Source organism: Diceros bicornis, chromosome 9 (assembly GCF_020826845.1).
Source record: "Diceros bicornis minor isolate mBicDic1 chromosome 9, mDicBic1.mat.cur, whole genome shotgun sequence".
In the NCBI taxonomy this organism is placed as follows: domain Eukaryota; kingdom Metazoa; phylum Chordata; class Mammalia; order Perissodactyla; family Rhinocerotidae; genus Diceros; species Diceros bicornis.
The window spans coordinates 46263958-46285379 of NC_080748.1; positions in this window are offsets into that span (position 1 = coordinate 46263958).

Below are 21422 nucleotides of genomic sequence, written 5' to 3' on the forward strand. Positions count from 1 at the left end.
CCATTGGATGTTTCCAAGGAGACAGATGCCATTCTCATGTGACTTTTTGAATAATAGATGAAAGAAAAATATGTATTTAGATAGACTATTTAGGATGATATTACAAGAATATAGGAGGAAATTGTGGTAAATTAGACTAGATTGCAATAGTTGAAAGTATGTAAAAAAGTTTTATGTTCTTAACTTTTTTAATAAAGCACCTAATAGTAAATATTTTAGACTAGACTGTCTCTGTTACTTCTGCTGTTATAGCAGTGAAGCAGTCATAGAAAAAATATTAACAAATGAAAGTTGCTGGGGGCTGGCCTGGTGGTGCAAGCGGTTAAGTGCACGCGCTCTGCTGTGGTGGCCCAGGGTTTGCCAGTTCAGATCCTAGGTGCGTACTGATGCACCGCTTGGCAAGCTATGCTGTGGTGGCGTCCCATATAAAGTAGAGGAAGATGGGCACGGATGTTAGCTCAGGGCCAGTCTTCCTCAGCAAAAGAAAAAAAAAAAAAGAAAGAAAGAGGAGGATTGGCAGATGTTAGCACAGAGCTGATCTTCCTCACAAAAAAATAAAACAAAAAAAGAAAGTTGCTGTTCCAATAAAACTTTTTTTACAAAAAACAGGCAGTGGGCCAGGTTCAACTCCTGTTCTAATGAAAAAAAAGACAATATTTGAGAGGTTTTTTTTTTTGCTATGGAAATCTATGTTCAAAGTTAAAGTCAGCTTAACCCATTAATACCTACATTTCTTTGAAGAGAAAAGTGCATCATTTTTTTAATCTAATTTTAATATAAAATAATTATTTGAAAAATGGTTAAATTATTTATTCCTAGAGCTGGGAATACACGTGAAAACTTTAAAACTGTCTTTAAATGTCTTAATGTATATAAATATGTGATATAAAAATGAGAAGCGAAAAACATGAATTACAAATTTGAGCTTATAAATTATTTAAACACATACACAGTGCACAGCTGGCATATCATCATTTCTGCACATTCTCTAATTTTTACTACTAGACTTTATTATATCTATTCTCGTGGAAATGTAGAAGAGAAAACTGGTATGGACACTAAATTCAATGAGCCATTAAATAAGTGACAATAATCATGATAGTCTCTCTGAATATTAATTAGCATAAAGATACACATATTGGAATTGTCATGTATGTTGGCCCAAAGAGAATATTTCTATAACATCTAAGTTACAATCAAGAATGGAAATTATATTTTTGTTTGTTAACAACTGCATTACGTAGTTGAATAGTTGAATTCAATTTTAGGATCTGCTTTAAATATTTCTCTTGATTATTTGCACTTTTAGATGCAAGAGACAAGGAGGGATATTTCCTTATTGTTGATTTTCATTCTCCTTTTGGGGAAAATAACATATCATGTTTTAAGTCAAGCTTTTGAAGAATTAAAAATGCCCCAAGTTTCCATAACATGATCATACAGTAATTTAATTTAGCTAATACTTTTAAGGCACTTACTTTATACCAGGCACTGTTCCTCAAAGTAACAATATAAGATATGTACTGTTAATATACATATTTTACTGGTGGAAAAGCTGAGGTCCAGATAGTTTAGATAACTTAACTATGGTCCAACACTTAGTAAATTGAAGAATCTCAGGCAGTCTGTCATGAGTCTGTGCTCTTAACCTCCATGCATGTCACCTTATGGAGAGAAATTATATATGTTAGCACAACCTCATCTTGGTTTTCCAAGGATTATACAGGTCTGAATGAGATCACATTTTGGGACACAAATTAGACTTAAATTCTGTTAATAATTCATATTTTAATTCCACAGATAGTTCCTGATTTCCTTTCCTTTCTTTTTATTTTATTTTACTTTATTTTATTCTTTTCCAATAACAAGCAAATGAAAGAAAGTCATTAAAGAAATATCAGGATGTGTTCTGCTTCCTAGGAGCAGTTAGGCAATTGAAAAATGAGATTTATACTCATTAAACCATTTATTTATTCATTGCCTGTATTTGTTTCTGTCTGTTTCTCACACATACACATGCACACACAGACACAAAACACTCATGCGTCCTTGCATGCACATGCCCACACACATATGCACACAAAGATGAGTGAACGCACAAACTCTGCAGTGTCCACAGAACTATACTGAACTGGCCTTAGCTCTACTATTAGCTGAATAAAGTCTGGAAATCATCATAGTGCTTCTTGTCTCATTTATATCGTCTATGAAATTAAGGTGGGAGATTGGGTAGCATAGATGGTCTCTAAGAAACTTGTTCGCTTTTGTAGTCTATGATTTTGTGTTAATTTTCTTAATTATGGTTTAACGGGGTAGAGTGTTTTGGTGATTGTTTTACAGGTTTAGTGTCAAAGCTAAACTCATCTTTAATGACTTAGAAATATATCAGACAACCTACAAGAAAAGGAACTTATCCCATGACAATATATGGGAGATTTCTATGGTCTGAAAATTCCATGTCTTGGTTACATGATCTCTCTCTCTCTCTGATTTTTAATGGGTCCTTTTGGGAAGGAAGCGACTTTCATTTCTCTATTTTTAAGAAATATTCACGGATAGTGTAGGTTGATAGTTTTGTTTCTGTATCTGCTCTGCTACAGACAGGACCTAGATGAAAATGAATTCTGTAGATATTCATGGACCACCCACTAAAAAACCTCAGGAATAAAAGTCAATAAGGGCTCAACTATAGGGAAATAATTGGCTTTTGCTGCCTGGCGGACCTTTCTGCTGAATGCATCAGACTTATACAGAGCTCTGCCATTCTGGGGCTTATTACAAGTGAATTTAAGTTTTTCTTGTGCCCTGACAATTATCCAGCTTGAGTTATAACAAATATACTCCACTACATTTTTTTCTAATTTGTGGACTTTGATCAGTGACGATATGCTGGCTGTCTCATTATTAGAATATAATGCAATGTTGTTTCCACTAGCAAACACAATTTGTCAATTGCATTTGTTGTTGTTTCCTATGGAAAATAACTTCTGGTTACTGTGGATTGATGTAAAAACCACACACCATGTACAAGTAGCTTGGAAAATAAAACATGTCAGTACACTATATTCAATGACTGTTTAAAAAATAATAAATAAGCCAAATTGTTCTGCAGTGTCATGATATAAGGTCATCGTTTCAGAGAGCACAATGTATTACTTCATAGTATTCACACAGATATAATGAATTAAGGATCATATATTCAAATTATAAAAAAATATCTGTTGCTCTGATAGTAGCTGCCACTTAATTAACATATACAGATAAATCATAGTTTAGAAATCTGTTTTTTCTGGTTTAATTCTTAAATCTAATAAAAAAAGAAAACCCTAGAAAAACAAAAAATGTTCTCTGACTTTTAGTTATAAACACTAATGTTGAAGAATTTTTATACTGAAAACAACCTAGGAATATAAGTTATCAAGTATCAGAGGATTATTGGGGAAAAAAGTACAAAATATAAATTAACTAATTAATATAAACATAAAAATGATAGCAGATAAACTGTGATTACTTTACTGAATATGTTCTTTCAGCAATGTTATACCTCTCTCAGATTTTAATATATTTTCTTTTTTGCAACTGGAAACAAACACCATGTGTGTAGCTTGAAGTTGAGGAGGTTGGACAGTAATAGCTTTTCATCTGAATCCTTGCAACATGACGTGATCATATTTCTTAATTTCATCTTTTAAATTTTCAATCAATAAAATAGGATTAATCTAAATTTTTCAAGAAAGTACGAAAATAGTTTGCAAAGACAGACACATGTTTATCTGATTATTTGTTGAAAGTTAAACTAGGAAGATGCAGCATTAAGTCTGTGAAATCCCATTCTCTAAAAATGAATTTTACTTTTTCTTGGCCAGTTCAGACTTCCTATTTTTTGTTGTTCCTGAAGAGACTGAAACTTAATAATCTTTAAAAATCAAACTAAACTATAATCTAATCTGGATGGACATGCATATTTAAGGACCAGGTTTTCCTTGCAGACTTAATGGAATTTAGGTAGCTCATATAACCAAATACATCAGAATTAGAAATGAATAATTTGCTGTTAAAATAAAAACCATTGTCAAATGTAACTAGAATTTATTACATATGTTAATACTACATAAGAATAATCAATTAAAAAGCAATGGAATCTCAAGGGAATAGACAAGTACTCAAAACACCAGAAAATGTTCTCAGTAGATTGCTAGGCCAGAAACGTCCCAGTGTATCAGTAAATAGATGGGTTTCATTAGGCTCAAAGGGTCGAACCATAAGTAAATACTGCTTGTGTATAATATTAGATAAAGCAGTAAAACCACAGAGAAGAAACAATGTAAGTAAATTTTTGACATTTAGTTGCCACCCATTACCCATAGGAGTGATATTATCAAAAAATCTAAAGGTTTTGTGACTAAAATATTTTATCTATTTCGTTATCTAATTATATAATAGAAATGCAAATGATACCCTCTCTGTCTTTGCTAAATATTAGTAAATATCACTTTTAAAATATAATTTGTCTGTTTCCCCATTGATTGTAACACTGGCATTTTTCTTTCTTCCAATACTGACGAAATTCTCATATATTCCTATAGACTGAAGCTTCCTAGGTTTTTTAGTTTTCATTTTAATTACCTATAGTAGTACCTTAAGCAGCAGGAAAAAAATATATTGGCTCTTTGGTGGAAACTCTGGTAGATAGGTAATAATGGGGTAGATCAATTACCATATGCCAGTCACTGAGTTAATTATTTTAATTATTTCATCAAATTATTAAATATATACATAGTTATATATGTTTATGTATGTGTAACGAATAGCCATAGGTTTCTTATTCTATGGCACTCTTCTTTATAATGAATAAATTTGACCCCATAATCACTGAGTACTTCTAGTTACAAATTTCTTTGTCTTGCAAATATCATTCACTCATAACAGCAATCTTGGAAGGATGGATACTGCTCTGCCTATTTTGCTCATGCAGAAACTGAGACCCAGTGAAGTTCATCCAGCAGACAAAGGTCACAGAGCTACGAAGGGGTGGAGACGGGACTAAAACTTGCGACTTCTAGCTCCTAACTGAGTGTTCCTTTATAACATTACACTACTGATAGCTTTTTCCCCCTTAGCAACAGTGTCAGTGCCCTATCTGACTCTAACCTGTGCTGACTAACTAAAATTCTCTCCACAACTCATTATTGTCATCCTTACGCACTTATTTCCAATAGGTTTTATCCACTTTATGAACCAGGTCAACATCTTTCTATTTATAAAGTCTCTAGAGACTTGTTAATGCTTACCTCACATCCATTTATTTTATATTCCAACCACCTCATCCAGAATCCAGTAGCACTTGTCTTCTTGGTAATGTCAAAAGCCTTCTAGCCTGCAGCATCCTCTATAAAAAATAGTAGTCTTCTACATCTATAACTCATCAATGATCTAATATGCTGTGCATCTCTGTGACTACATTTAATTTTCTTGTCAATGATATATATATCATATATACGATAGCATTTATAGATATAACTATAGAGAGAATGTCTACGTTTTGGGAGATGGAGTCTTTTTTAGTGTCCTAAAACAATACAATAGTATTCAAAAAAGTTCATTTACTATGTTGGACTTATGGTGTACAAAAAGATACTGTTAAAGAAACATGACAGCTGCAAAATACGCAATTTTTTGCAGACCTAGATTCTATATTTTAAAACAGAACAAGTTGTTACGTGGATCTCTGTTGTATTTTGTAAATAAGGCCCTTGTGCCTGTGTGATCACATCTGTTTGTTGCTCAGCCTAATGGGACCTTTCATAGTTTAATGAATTCTATATGAAAAACATAGAGTCTGTTATCTGGTGTTGGCTGATCCGAAGTCTTTGTAAAATTGTATCTACTGAAAAAGAACAGATGAGACAGGTTGTCTGAAATTATACCTGAAACATGCAAAGGATGGACTCTTTATACGATAAGGAGAGCAATATTACTCCAGACCAATGACACCAAGTCTGGGAAGCTGTAAAGTAATGAATCCAATCTCTTGCTACCAAAATAAGATCTATGCAGGAAAATTAATAAGTAAATGCCTTCCTTCATCATGATGGCATTTGGGAGTTTTAGAGCTCTGTAGCCCATTAGTCAGTTTGGTTAATGATTCCGCTTATCCTCTTAATCATGTGCCACAAATTGACTGAGCTTCACTTAGTTCAAAGTGCCTTTCAGAAGCCTGAACTGAATCTGAGTTGTGGAAAATCTTACCTTCTCCGAGTATAAAACATATTTAGTTCACATCTTTTATGTTTTATGATATCTTCAGAAGTCTGACATGCCTATAAGTACAAAAATTAAAATCTAGATAAGGCCCAAATAGGTCACAGTTTCAATGTTTGGCTATTTCCACACCCATGGCTTATTTAATGCTGGAAATGTACATTACATTCGTAACAAATTCAAATAATAAAGAAAGCAAACACTGTAAATACAGTTTTAATAGCAACCTCTTTCCCAATATCATATTTAGATTTATATAAATCTATATATTTTACAAAAATACTTTAAAGTTCATTAAGATACAGTGCTGAATGACGAGTTATAATCAGATTGATTTTTATAGTTTGAAGGATATTCAAAATATTCTCCACCCGCATTGAAGTGGCAGTAGATTGATGCTGTGTGAGATCAGGGAATTTCAAGCTATTGCACTCAAGTGATACCCAATAGACTAAAAAAACTGTTTTATTCATTGCAAAGTCCATGAAAAAAAATAATTATTTAATTTTTTCTTCTTTACTGAGAAAATCTAATAGTGATCAAGAATTTTGAATAAGTGAATTTGATACCTATAGAGTTTAGAAAAAAATTAAGCTCAATTGTATGGAATTGTTTGATTATTGATTGTTGGCTACTAAAACAATAAAACTTCCATGACTCAAAATATAGGTACTACTTTCTTTGTTTCCATCCTCATTTCCTTCCTTCCTTCCTTCTATCCTTCCTTCCTTCTATCCTCCCTTCCTTCCTACCCCCTAATGCTCACAACAACTCAAGTATGTTTATTGCATATTCTCTTATAGAATATATATTGTTGCATATGTTCATTTTAATTTGTATAAACATATTAGATTATAGATATCATTCTCTTTCATAATTTTGTTTTCACTCAGCATCATGCTAATAAAATTTACATTTCTGTGTCTAAATCTGATTTATTGCTCCAACCTGAAGGATAGAACTCCATCTTCATGCTCCACATTTTTTCCTACCCAATCTAGCAGCAATAGATACTCAGATTGCCTTCAACAACCTGATATTATAAACAGTGCTGTGGTAAGTATCCTTATTCATGTTTCTTTGTGATCTGTATGAGATCTTTTTTTCAGTAACATCCAGTGATGACATTGCTAAGTCATAGGATATATATACACAAATTTTAGTATGTGTCAACACTGTTCTGCCTGGAGTGGCTGTGCCTGTTTACGTTTACAACAGCAGAATATGAAGAATCTCATATCCTAACGTCTCTGGAACACTTGATATTATCAAGCTTTCTGATTTATGCCAATCTAACAGGTGAAAAGTAGTATTACTTCATTTTTAAGTGGCATTCTCTGCTTGGCAATAATTTGAACCTCTCTGAATATGCTTGTTAATTTTCTTGGTTCTTTCTTCTGTAGTTGTTTTCCTGCACTTTCTTTAATTATTATTTTTTTTATGAGATTTTTGTCTTCTCTTGTTGATTTGCAGGAATTCCTCTAGAAAGTAGTTTGGCAAACTTTTTTCTGTAAAGAACCAAATAATAAATATTTTAAACTTTGTGGACTATACAACCTTTTTATAAATACTTAACTCTTCCAGATTAGCTCGAAAGCTGTCACAGGCAATATATAAACAAAGTGGCTGTGTGCCAATAAAACTTTGTTTACAAAAGCCGGCCATTGGCGAGATTTGATCCATAGTCCATAGCTTGCTCAAATGTACATAAATGGTAAAATCACTGAGAACAATGTCAGAAATAGTGATGGAAAAAAGACAGTAACATAGGCACAAAAATCATTAGCAAATGACAGAGCAGAATCAGAAGCTTAATAGTGGAGTTATGAAAGATAAAATTATAAAAATGATAGAAATAAGCTTAGGAGAATATCTTTGTGATCCAATCTATGAAAGTCATAATACAAAAAAAGAAATTGGCTATCAAACAAAAAACCTGATGAATTCAAAATTTCTATTCAAAAGAAAAGAACACCACAGAGAAATGAAAATACCAGGGATAAAATGGGAGAAGATAATTGTAATGAATATAACTAACAAGGGACTAATATCTAGAACAACAGTTAACTGACACTGTCTTAAATGTAATTCTCCCTTTAAGAAAAAAGAAAACGGGGCCGGCCGCGTGGCTTAGCGGTTAAGTGCTCGCGCTCCGCTGCTGGCGGCCTGGGTTCGGATCCCGGGCTCGCACCAATGCACCGCTTCTCCGGCCATGCTGAGGCCGCGTCCCACATACAGCAACTAGAAGGCTATGTGACCAGCTATGACATACAACTATCTACTGGGGCTCTGGGGGAAAAAATAAATAAATAAATAAAATTAAAAAAAAAAAAAAACGGGGCCGGCCCGGTGGCGCAAGCGGTTAAGTGCGCGCGCTCCGCTGCGGCGGCCCGGGGTTCGCTGGTTCGGATCCCGGGCGCGCACCGACGCACTGCTTGGTAAGCCATGCTGTGGCGGCGTCCCATATAAAGTGGAGGAAGATAGGCACCGATGTTAGCCCAGGGCCGTCTTCCTCAGCAAAAAAGGAGGAGGATTGGCGGATGTTAGCTCAGGGCTGATCTCCTCACACACACAAAAAATAAATAAATAAAAATCAATAAAAAAAGAAAAAAGAAAACGGAAAAGGAAGGAAAAACTGGAGAATCGTTAATTACGTGAATTTAGACAATTTTACAACACCTTTTTTCCAGAAAGTGAAGATTTTCAAAATTGTCAGGAGTAAGGCTAAAACAAAAAGGATTGAAGGAAATCATACTCTCCAATTTTGGATAATTTTATCTTCAAAGAAAAGAGAAATACAATCATGTTTACTTTTAACAGGTTGAAACTATGAAAGGCCATAATTTGACAGCAATGCCTAAAAAAGTCGCTATGACGTGGCCAAAATGCAGCTGAAATAACTTAGACTTGTGGAGATAATAACATGTCTTTTATTTCAACAAAATGTTTATGTCTATTTATAAATACATTTTATTATTTTATTCTTTTCTGTGAGTATAAGTGAGGATATACGTACATGAGTATATAAGTGAATATATATGTATACGTGTATGTATGTGTGAAATATATTTAATATATTTTAAATATATGCATATGCATTTATTTATTTATATATTAATAAAAAAGAGTAAAGAAAAAAATTATTAGGGAATCAAAGATATAGATAAATAGGAACTGTAACCAGTGTGCTCCAAGATGATATATTAGTTATAAATCCCAAAGAGAAGAGCTAGCAGTGCAGTCATTATCCCTTGAAATAAAATTTCTAGATGACTGGACTATTTTTAGAGAGATATTGTTAAGATATGCGTAAGTTTCCAATTATAACAATATAACAATATAGCTAGATCAATATATCACAATGACAGAACGATAGGTTAGGTACTTCTGGCCTCACAAAATTCAAAGGAAACATCCTTTCTGGGAAATCGACCAACACTGAAAAAAGCAAAATCTATATGAAAGTAAAGGACTTTAAAACACCAGTGATAAAACAAATAAACTTTACTACAAAAGGAAAATAAACTAAGGTTTATATTATCTTCGATTGCAAGAATAGGTACCATGACCAGACCAAGAATCGACTGACGAAAACCCAGATCCTGAAACCTCAGCCAGTATAAAACATTTTCTTTCCTTCCTTTCTTCTTTGCCTCCTTCCTTCCCTCCTTCCCTCCTTCCTTCCCTCCTTCCTTCCTTCCTTCCTTCCTTCTTTCCTTCCATCTTTCCTTCCTACTTTCCTTCCATCCTTCCTTCCTTTCTCATTCCCTTCCCACCTCCCTCTCTTTCTTCCTTTTGTTTTTAGGTTTGGTTTGAATATTGAATTCTTAGCAAAATGAAAAAAATTTATCTGATACATATCCTTAGAATTTAGAAGGTGGTGATTGCAAATATAAAAATAAGGAAAAGAATAAAAAAAGATTAATGAAGAAATAAATTTAAATTCATGTAATAAGACTTTGCCATCCATTTTACTATATTCATATTTATTTTTTAAATTTATGCAATTTTGTATATTTTGTGTATCAAACACATAAAAATCTGAGATATATATATATGATTTGTGATTTTGTATTTTAGAAAAAATTACTTAAATTTTCCATCATTCTTTAAATACCTGTGGGAATGTGATTAGTTAAATCCATAAAATTTCATAAACTCTTTGGGTAATTACTGTGACTATTTGGAGAAGTGCTAATATTTAAATCAATGTTAAGAGATTAACATATTAAATTAACAAAGTTGACGTTTAAGAAGCATAGTTTCTAGTATCTGTCTCTGAGCCCAACAAATGGTAGTGAATTTTAAAAAATATAAAAACCCCCCAAATCTCAAATTTAGTCGTCCTAGTCTCTTGTCCATTGCTGATCTTTTCGGGTAACTTATTGCATAAACTACACTGCAGTAATTCCTCATCCTGTGAGGAGCTCCAGCTGATTGATAGAGCCAGTTTTTTTCCTGCCCACACCCCTATGTCCTCAATTTCTTAACTAGCTTTGATTCAATGGTGCATCATTAGAATCTTCACCTCTCTTATGACATCCTCTGCCACATTAGACTGTATTTTAAATTTATAACACATTTCATGTAATTCCTAAGCTGGTCATACTTGATATGTTTCCCAAGCCAATTTCAAAAACAGGAATTTTACATCTTCTTTTTGTCTTCCTGAACATTTCTATACCCCTCTACTTACTCATACTTTAAAGGTTTTTAAAATTTAACATTCACAAAGCCTTTTGCGGTCTGTGGAGGAAATTCAGGTTTTCATAAACTTGGATGGGAAAATAATATAGAATATTTTGCTTAATGTCTAACTGAAACTTAACTTTTCCTTTTACTATGAATATAGATTACAAATCATTGTTGTTTTAACAGTCTATGGACTTTGTCATCAATAGAAAATGCATGTATTTAATATCACATTACAGTTGTTGCAAACATCTTGAAATAGTTATATCTTCAACATTCCTTCAAAGTGATCTTCTACTCAGTCCTGTAACTTAATACCTTAACACCAAACCACATGTATTATTACATAAAAAATAGTCCCTATTAACATTTTGGAAACTATTTATCAATTTTTCAGTATAACTGGTTTTCTTGTGATGTTATGTATTTTATTTTATCATTTTTTGAGGAACCTACCAGAGTACTAAAAGATTCATCACACAGACATGCACACAAACACACACACACACACACACACACAAAACTAAGATTTTTGACTGATGACCTAACTTCATAGTTCACAGAAGCAAAGAGAACAGAAGAGAGTTACTTCATCTTCACCCTACAAAATCTATCCATCTATTTGATCCTGTGTCCTTATTTTCCACTTTATTTTCAGTCAAAATGATGATTCTGTACTGGCTACTACAAAGGTCAAACATTCCATTTATGCACAGGGTTCTTTTCCCCTTGCCTACTTGAGAAATTTGTCCTTGAATGGATACTCTCTCATTCTACATCAGCTTTTTCTTCATTACTTGCTGACAGAAAGGCATCAACACTGAAAGAGACTTTCATATCTCTTGTATTAGAAACATATAAATATTCCAATGATCCTTGTAGGTTCTTAATCTCTTTCAAGTTTAGCAAGGCACAGATATTACAGTGTTTTGCCTAAGGCCTATCTTCCTCACTGGAATATAATTCTCGAGGGCAGGACCTTTGTCTGTTTCATTCACACTATCACTTAGCCTAGAACATGGTGGGAACCCAATAAACGTGCAGAAGGAGGATTTACTGTAAAAAGGAACCCACAATAGTAGACAGGAAAGACTCATTTTTCCTGAATGAGATATATTTCATAATTATACACTTGGAACCACAGTACCATCAGAATATTACTTTACTAAAAATGTCTAGGATCCAGAATATATGTGCAAGAAAGATCCTATTGTAATGAGAATGGGCCATTGTTAAAAGATGCAATATTAAGCTCCAGAAAAAGATAGACATAGAATGATTGATCATCAAGTACTGATGTTGGAATACTATATGTAGCAAAAATGGTAAAAGACACTGTAACACTTGTGCACAAAGCCAGCTTCATGACCATGAGCATGCGACCTGTGAGGTTCACAGAGTTTCCCACTTAGAAAGGCCCCAGGCTTGGTTTAATGTTCTGCTCCTGTTGTGTTGTCTGGAAATTCTTAATAATTTTGAGCAAGGGATCTTGCATTTCATTTTGAACTTTAAGTTATGTAGCCAGTCCTGCTTGCAAATCTAAACTTACACATTTAATTTATACATTCCTTTGTCAGCTAGAGGAATAGAATACAATAGTTGTTCTTATTTCATATTTGTATTACACAAGTGCTAGATGTTAAATGCTTTTATTATTTCCAAATTTTACTTTTATGATAAGCTTTTGCAAGATTTTAGTTTGTAGAACATATTGGTGAATTTGTCAGGTAATAAAATGATTACTTAAAATAGATCACTTGTTTGCTTGGATTTTTTGTATGACTGATCATAATTTTAGTTAAGAATAAAATTAAATTTAGTTTCACTAAAGATATTAAAGGTCTAAGATTCTTTAAATAGGACTGAATTATTCAAAACATAAACTTACTAAACACAAAATTTCCCAGTGAAAATTTTTCTTTCAGAGGTAATGTGCCTGTTCATTGAATAGATTCATTTTATTTTACTTATTTTATGATTTTTGCTTTTATTGTGCTTAAAGCTTTTCCAGCTAATCATAAAATCATTGTAGTAAGAAACTTGTCATAATTTCTAACATGTTTAACATCTCTCTTACTTTTAGAAGTTACCACTTTCATTAATTGTGATTTACAAAGTTCTGAGCTACCTTAGTACCACCAGATATCTGAGGAAACAAACAAAAAAAAGGTCAATAGTTCCTTTGGCTTTGGAAACCTATAAAACTTAAAATACAGTATTAACATATAAAAAATGTTGTATATACAAAAAAAAACTTGCATGCAAGTAAATTAACAAGTAGAAAAATATCACGTGATAATGAGGACCTAAACACTTGGCCGAAAATATATTCAGGGTGTGTCTCTCCTTAGTTTCATCTTAGTATAAATCACGGAAAAGAAAAAAATTTAAAAATCTCTCTGTATTGCAGTTTTATATCCTGGAAATTTGTACTTGGCTTAGGTAGTAAGTCTAGTCAGATTCTGGTCCTAACTCCGTCCCTAACTAGTTTTATGATTTGGAAGTTAATGGTAACTTCTTTGAGTATTGGCAGTGGGTTATTATTTATAAAATGTGAGTTCTTTACCTGAACTTTTGTACAGAGAGTCTAAATATAAGTATCTAGATCCTTACAGATGAAGCAGGATAAAAAAGAAGACATTTTCACCTGAAGAAGTTGACTCTGTGCTCTCAAGAAAACTTTGTCTTCTGTGTTAAATTTTAATCATGTTACTAATTCTTGATTTATAAAACAGTAAGTATCTAAATGTAACTGCTTTAAATCCTAAGTTTTTTCACATCAATGGTTGTTTCATACTTATCATTTTATTTTTAGGGCAAAGCTCTTTGCCTTGCAATTGAAGGTTCTTGATACACTTATTCCTCATAAATAATTAGGCTATTCATTGTTTGGTCTACTAGGAAACTTAGTATATTAATCTCCATTCTCAGGGGCAATAAAGTAGCTTAGAGGGTTTCTATTCTGCTATGTGAAATCCTAATGTCTTTCTCTTTGTCCATATGCAGTTTATAAACTCAAAATGAATTGTTTGGCTTAAGCTTCATTTTAGTTTATCATGTCTTTTCAACCAAATTAAACATAAGAGTTATGAGAACAAAGTGTCAAAATTTATACACCAGGTTATCCACAGTTTAAATAATAAAATTTTCATAGTAATAACTTAATTTTAATATTTTCTAGAATAGAGGGATTGGAATGTCCATTTTAAACTATACTGTCAATAGAGACATATTTAGAAAAAATATGCTTACACATATATGCACAATCTTGCAACATAAGCTTAAGAATTTTATGAAATCCACTGTTTATTTGTTCACTCAAAAGCTATTTGTTGCATATTTACTATATGTCAGGCACTACACTAGGTTATGTGGAGATAATAGCAAATATAATTGCTTACAACCAGGTGTCAGGGGCTTAATTCAGGACCCTCTCCCATAAAAAGATTAATCTATATCTTAATGACTAGAAACGAAGACTATTACCTTATATCATAAAAGTGTGAATATTAACTTATACAAGAAAAATGATTAAATTACGGATTTTGAGAGGAGGTGCTTATCTTGGATTATTCAATGTGAGCCCTAAATCCAATAAGTGTCCTTACGCGTGGGCAGAGGGACATTTGACAGACAGAAGAGGAGACAGTCATGTTAAGATAGAAGCAGAGAAAGGAGTAATGTAGCCACAAACCAAGGAATGCCAACAGCTACCAGAAGCTGGAAGAAAACAAGGAATGGAATTTCCTTTGGCAACTCTAGAAGGAGTGTGGCCCTGCTGACACCATGATTGAAAGAATCCTGGCCTCAAGAATTATGAGAGAATACATTTCTGTTGTTTTAGATGACCAAGTTTGTGGTACTTTGTTAAGGCAGCCCTAGGGATACTAATACACCAGGTAATCAAAGTGTTTTATGCGAGCGTGTAAGAACAAGACTCAATTCAGTTCTGATCATTTTCAGCTTCCTGGTGGAGGCAACATCAAAGCTACTATGAGATTTCTATATTCAGATGACCTATGTCTCCTCCTTGAGCGTCATTTTAAGGTTTTTCGTTGGAGCTGGAAAAGGACTATTTAGAAATAACTTAGCATCATTCTAATATTATGATTCTCAAGCTTCAGAAAATATAAGACTAACCTGGAAAATTTTTTAAAAATGAAGAATTCTAGAACTTACACAGTCCTATAAATCCAAACAACTGGAAGTGAGATTCTGTGATGTATCTTTTAAGTAAATATCAGAGATATATCTAAAGAAGTCAGATACACTCAGGTCTTTATACAATTGCTTGGGACAGCTCCCCACTTAGCCTGGGCAAGTATGGCCCCTGACCCATGCCCTGAACTCCCTGACATTCCTTCCTTCCCTGACATTTTCTACGTTCCCCTCTGGTGGACTAGGGAAGGTCAGGCTATCAGTGCCGTCTTGGTCGGATTCACCCAGTCCAGACTGGGATCTGAGTGGGCTCTCGACCCTGTTTCTTCTTTTTGGGATGCTCTCTGATCCTCTAGGCTCTGGGCAAGAAGCCTACCTCTGGGATTGCTCTCCTTAGCCCCCATGATACGGTTTTACATGTTTGACTAAGAATGATGTCAGCATCCTGGGCTACTGAAACCCAACCTCTAATCCTTGGCTTGAGCCACATGTGTGAGTCCCTGTATGGGCACTAACCTGTCAATGTTCCAACCCGGTGTCACTTCTGGTACAGCTCCCAAGAATTGCAGGGGTGGTGGCAGATACCCTATATCTTGTGCACCCTGTGTTACCGGCCCCTCAGGGTGATCCCTTCACTCCTTCACAGGCTCCAGCCACATGTCAGATAGTCCTCTAGGGTGGCTGTGATCCCATTTGTGAAAAGAATATCCGTCTGTCCTCTGGCATAGGCTTAAGACAGACAGAGGAGAGCAGATCTATCAGAGTGAAGAGAGGTCATCCACTGGAATGGAGTTGCTCTTCTCACTCTCCCCAAGGCCACTGAACTCTCTGCTGGAGGCCACATTCTAGGAATGCAGAGAACACAGCCTAATGAGTTCAGGAGAAGATATGCTTGGAAAGTGTGTCGTTCTACTTTTATGCTATAAAACTCCTATTAGCAAATTTAGCATAAAGAGACAATGAATCTTCTTTCATATTCTCTAGTATACTCTTGGAAAGACTTACAATTCATCAAAGAAGCACAGTTAACAACCCTTGAGAGGGTCACTGGAAGCAAGTATTCACTGCACAATGGATCACACAGTGTCATGAGTGTCATTAAAAGCATTAAAAATAGCATTAGGGAACTGCATTGGCAAGAAAACTTATATTGCTTCACTATAGATTCCTAAAAAACTGCCATGTGATTAATAATTTGCTAACTTTGTCTTACGGTAGGAAATACAAAGTTATATAGGAACAATGCATTTGACAATAAAGATCAGGAAGAGATGATTCTTGGATCTGAACAATAGGAGGTGGGATCTGGGCCCTGGGCCTTGCAAAGAGTCTTTACATGTACTAATAAGACAATAAGCCGAGAGGTATGAAAGTACTACTTTATTCTAAATCATTGATAAATCTCTATATCTACCATGGACCAATTGATTTTGTAAGACGTGTGTTCATCGTTTTTTTTATATATAAAAAGTTTCCCATAAAAGAATATTTGTTTTGGGCCCTTCATACCTGGGAACAGCCCAAGCTTGGGAAATACTGCTCTGATTCTAGGGCGAGCTACATCATTTTCTGGGCCTTAGTATAATACGAAAATGCAGGGCCTGTGTTGAAATATTGTTAAGAAATTCAGGATGGCAGTGAAGCAGAGCTTTAAACCAAGCCCTGGGCTTTCTGAAGGCAGGGTCCTGTGGGACTGCACAGGTCTCCCATCCATGGAACTCCTCCTGGACTGCACAAATATACGGAAGCTTTTCACATTTTATTTTTTTGGTCCCCTCACCCCACACCATGTTGGAAAAGAACTAAAATTGTGACTTCTAGAAATGAGTTCAACCACTTTCTTACCTATGGACATTGTATCTAAATTTCAAGATTCATTTCTAATGTTACTAACTCTAGGATATCTTTACTGATTAACTCAATCATACAAAAGTAGCTCTCTTCTTTATGCTTCTATGATTTATTTTATGGTGTGGAGTAGATTTTGCTTGCAAGATTGAAATGAATAAGACATGGCTTCTGCCCTCAAATTTATATTAAGTTGAGGAGAAAAGCACAGTTTATATTTGATATAAGATATATTAGATAGCTTAGATTATTAGCAAACAATTACTAGATATATTAGAGAATGATTTATTTTAACAGTCTGATTCAAATTTAAACTGCACTAGGAGTTCACAGGAAGAATTGATTAGAGTAGCCAGGACTAGCAGAAATAATGTCAAGCTAGATCCTGATGGATGGAAATTACTGAGAGACAGATCATCAAGGAGATTTGGGAATCCTGAGGAACAAGTGGAAGATTTATGCCTTAATGTGATAGAAAATATAAAGATGTGAAGTCTTACTAGATTATTGCACAAGGAAATTGCCTGACAACAATGGTGTGATAAGAAGAGTAACTTGAGAGTGGAACCCAGTATGAGAGACGTGATTGGAGCAAGATGAAGGAGGGTAGGGGTGAAGTCAGAGATACAATGTTCCTAATGGGAAAGTGGTAAAACTATGGGTTAGGATAGTTGAGAGAAATGTGTAGGTAAAGACAAAAGCAAGTGAATTTCCAAGAACAAACATGACAGTGTGTGGTAACATTTAGGTATGAGGAAATATTAAGATAACAAACCAGCAAATGCATAGCCTCAGTATATCAACACAGATTCTCTAATTTTCTCAAACATAACGGAATTTCAGTATGTCTTCAAATGCCATTAAATTAGCTGGAGTACTTTCCCAGTTGTACCATTCAGAGTATTAAATTTATATACCATCTTAAAATTATGTATTTTAATATTAGTTTCATAAACTTGATTTTTGAATCTAAATACTGACACTTTTCAATTAACACTAAAATCTCCTATCCCAAAGGAGTGCATTGTTTTAGTTTTAAAGTGCCCATGAAAGCACATTATGCATATTTTAAAATTAAATATAAAGCAATAAGAATTTTGGTAACTTAATTGCATGTAGGCTAGATTATAAATATGAAAAAAAAGAAACTCAATGCAATTTAAAAGTAATTTATGGTTATGTGATTATTGGTTTTTGCTCTTAGAATATTTCAGTTGCTAAATTCAAATCTGAAAAGCTTTCGTCATTTAAATTTAATACTGATTGTTAAAACAATACATTGAAATGTAATACATATATAACAAAAAGTAAACTGTGTCACCATTAAATTATATTAGTTTCTTTCCAATAATTATGTTCTAATTAAAATATATTGTTCACAGAAGGACCAAAAAATATGTGTATGCAGTTTCTTGGCATGTATCAAAAGATTTCACAATTTATTCAGCCCTCAGTGATATGTTTTGATGACTCTTTTTACATTTCAGTCATAACATTTTTCTAAAACACAACTGCAATTACTTTCCAAAAAGAGGTCCTAAAATATTCTTTACATGTGCTAAATCTTGCCATTATGCTGATTTTAGAAAGATTCTAAAGATGATGAATTTAAATAATATATTTAAATTGTACCCTTTATCAAACTTTTTAAAAACCACAACATACAAAATAAAAATACAAAATTATAATGAAAACAAAAACATTAAATAAGCAGGAAAGGGTTTCCAGAAATATCGGAGAATGACATTGTTACATGCAACTATGTTAATTAAAGGTCATAAGAAAGAGATGCCCAGAAGGTCCACATAATGAGACTGGGTTAAGCTATCGCAGCACAGGGATTCCTAAGGAAGAGTTGACCATGCAGTGTGATTTTCCCATTTTAAATAAAGCTCCATATGCCTTAAATTTGGGAACTCGCATCAGGAGCGTGCTGCCAGGCTTCAATTGTCATTGTATGGCAGAGGGAGAGAAGAGATTTCTGAGGGAGCCAGAGCTCAAACTATTTAGAGCTTTAGAGAGTAAAGTCAACATCTTCGAATCGCAATTTTAAGCAAATGGGTAGGCAGTGCAGGCTGTGGAAAATTGGTATTATGCGCTCCCTGTGGCTTGTACCACTTAGTTGCTGAGGCGCAGAATTCAGCCTATGTAGAAGCTTCTGGGTGGTATTGAAGGCTGGGATTATACTAAGGGAAATAAAGCCGATGTTCATTCAAGCGTACCTTCAACCCAAACTTTACAGTCATTTGGAGGGTGCAGTGTACAATCTAAGGGAAAAGCTCGACAATAGGAGTCAGAAAACAGAGAAAAACTTGGAAGTTGGAGGTTTCACCTTTGGTTCACTTCTGCTTTCACTAAGTAATTCTTGTGTGAGCAGATGTTAGAGAGGAATGCCAACATTTAGATTTTGATCCCAGTCAAAGAAAGAGAAGAACTGATTCTTCATTGTGAAAGAATCACATGTGTCATAGAGCACCGTGAGATGAAACTATCTGTAAACTACTGTTTTATAAAGTATCTCAGGACTGCTCCTCGACTTGGCATGTACAGATTTCCTCATGGATAAATCACTTTATTTTATATAGTAAATGTACACAAAAAGGCCTAGGCAAAATAATAAACTATTTCACATATTTCTAGCTTGATGCTACTATTGCCTCATTCTTTCCATTCTAACATTTTTTGCATTTTCTAAAACTTCCATACTCTCAAACTATTCTCTCCAAAACAACACTTTCTATTAAACACACTTTCATCCACACAGGGCTTTATATGAGAGATAATAAATAAAAGCATCATTTCCAAGGTTTTTGACATTTTAAGCACAAATAATTATTAGGATTGTGTTGGTTCAATGAAAAGTGATTTCAGGGACCCAGATAGGCAATAACTTTATGTCCATTCTTTGTGAAGAAACTGATAGAATATTTAGTCAATCCCAATTGTGTAGCCCAGTTAAATGCTGGTAAGAATTCTGATTTATATTTCTCATACATTTAAAAAAAATTTTCTCTCAGTAATTTATTTTTTGTACTTATTGGACAACTAAACAAAAGTGGCATAAACTTTTGAATGATCAGGTCAAATTGGAAAGTGATAACAAGGCTTCAGATAAGCTACTTTCTCTCCATGCTGTTAGTAATAGAACAAGTAGCGCAAAGTTAGTATACAAGATCCAGTGTCAGTTTCCCACCTTAGTGGCAGCTCCCCCTCATAGCTCTTGTTCCTTATGGAAAGGATTCCACTCTTTAGTTGTCTTAGCTCCCGGCACAAAGTAAGAAATAAGACAGGTTAGAGAAACCTGGAAGCATGAGCTTACTGCTGAGGGGAAGGAGGTGACCTTACCAAACCAAACTTACCAAACCACTCAACTCATACAAGCAAATAGTTCCAGTGTCGCTTACATACTCCTGTTTGTATGTTTTTTCCTGTTGTCGGGCCTATTTGTGATTCAGTGTAGCAAGCTCATCACCTACCACACCACAGGGGGAGATACTATCAAAAGGGCTACTCTCTGTTCCTTTCTCTTGGAAGTCAGTATGCCATTGTGGCTGAAATGTGGTAGTAGTATAAGTCGTTACCACCCAAATTTAATTTGTTTATTCTTTCATTCATTCAACTAGCACTTTTAGGGATACTCTATTAGATAAAAAAATGAAAACTATCACTTTTATCAGTACTACTATGAACATGATTACTACTATTGCATCTACTCCTATTAATAATGTTATTAATAATATTAATGAGTTGAAATTTAATAACATGTCAGGCATTCTGCTAAGTACTTTGGATTTATTAGTTCATTCAATTCTAACAACAATACTGTGGGATATGGGTTATTAATGTGCCAATTTACAGAAGAAGAATTCAGCTTAAAGACTAAGTAATGTGCCCAATGACACACATATTGAAAGTGATAAAAAATGGGGTGTGACATCATAGGTCTACATAATTCCTAAGGTAATAAGCTTCACTTCTACATGGTTTTACTCCTATTGAGGACTAAATTACTCCTTACTCTCAAAAAATGAGTTTTATTAGGGAGATATATAGCTAAAAATGAATATAATGATATCAGTTCAGTAGTAATGAAGATATAACAAAGTTAAAGTGCTATGAAGTGAGAGAGTAATGAAAACTGTAAATTGTCCTAAAAGATAGGAAATGCTCTCCTGAAACTTGACCTTTGTGCAATACCATGACCAGGAATTGACCAAGTGAAAAAATAGACCATCTTATTTCTGCATATTGGGAAAAGTTTGTACAAAAATATAACCTTGAAAATGGAATGACACTTTTGAGGAATGTAACACATAGAGGTAAGAACTGGGTCGTGAAATGCCTTTTGTGTCAGGTTAAGGAATTTAGATGATACTCTTTTCTAAAGGCAACAGAAAGTTCCTGAATGCTTTTTTAAAAGAGGAGTTAAATGGTCTCTACACATGTGAGGCTCTATGGGACAA